Consider the following 1,484-nt stretch of genomic DNA (forward strand, 5'->3'; position numbering starts at 1 on the left):
TGATCCATTTTTGGCCGGGAGAAAATTCATTTCCATCATCTTCTTTCAGCAAATCTAGAAAATTTCGACACATAGAAAAAAAATAAAAAAATAAAAAATTGCTATAACCTTTTATTGGCCCCGGTTTAGAGTCTCTATCAGGCTTCTGATCTGAAACATTAGGGAAACAGAGTTTATTACTAAGGACGCACAATACATGCACTACAACAATCTCACCTCTACATGCAGTCATCATCATACCCAGAATTTCTCTAGTGGTCACGCTGATTGTCTCTTTGCTGTTAACACAGACATCTGTCACATCAGGCCGTGTTTCCTTTTTCAGGCTTCTTACAATCTTCATTTCGTTCTTAAGGTTTTTTTACGTTTAGTATCCCCCGTACAATCATGATTCGGATCGCACTCATCGTCGATGACTTTGTTCATCGGTTTGAACAAATTTGTCCTTTGTAATACGGTTTAAACATAGAGTCTACGACGACTTTTACACCGCACATTTTTTCTGTGGCACAGCTGCACTCTGATTGATCATCCGTAGCAGCGACAGACCTACAGTTGTGCTCCATCAGGTTTCAGACGTTCTTTTCAGAATTCAGTTTTCTCCAAGATGTAGCCGTTTCCTAGAATTTAGGATTTGACCGTTTACTCCGCAAACCCCAAAGTGTCATAAGCAGAAATTTTGCAGCAGAGCCGTGGTTCAGTAAAAAGGGGGTTGTTGATCAACAAGATGTTGCAGTAGGTCCGTCGTCCAAACCTGGTTATGTTCACAGTGTCGGGTGAACTCAGTTACTGCCGAGTTGATGAGGACCGCAGTTGTTGGTTTTACTGATAGGGTCCACCCTCACTCTAGTTGTAAGGTCTAAGAGGGTTGTGGCCGGAAGGCTTGAAAATCAGTCAAGCACCCAAGATAAGATTCGCTCAAGCTAGTTATAATATTTTGATTAAAGATTATAGGCTCAAAAAATAAGATCCACCTACCAAGTGGCAACTATTATACCAAAGATAATGTTAGGTTGTTAAAGATTTTAGTGCCAATTCCATAATAAAATGTTTCAAATAAATTTACAAATGTGATAAATAATATATACAACACTAGACATCAACAATATTGTGTTTTAAAATATGTTTACACCTTTTAAACATATGATGAAATTTGAATAAAAAGAGGCAAAGGGGAAATTTTATCCAATAAATGTTTATTAAAACAATTAAACATATAGCAAGAAACAGAGGAAAAGACTCAGTGCTTTACAATTTTGTTGTGCAAATGGAGAACATAGATCTCCAGGCTGATATACATCCAATAAATATTGTTGCATAACCACAATAAAACACTGACTGTGAAACTCTACGTTTTGGATTATGATGATCTACGTATACCTGAATGTAGTTATCTGCTTTTGACGGCCATAGACTGGACGTACTTCTACAATCAAATTTGGACAAAAATTAATTTTGGTGGAAAAATCAGATAACTACATTCA

This window comes from Garra rufa, chromosome 15 (genome assembly GCF_049309525.1).
Source record: "Garra rufa chromosome 15, GarRuf1.0, whole genome shotgun sequence".
NCBI classification, from domain to species: domain Eukaryota; kingdom Metazoa; phylum Chordata; class Actinopteri; order Cypriniformes; family Cyprinidae; genus Garra; species Garra rufa.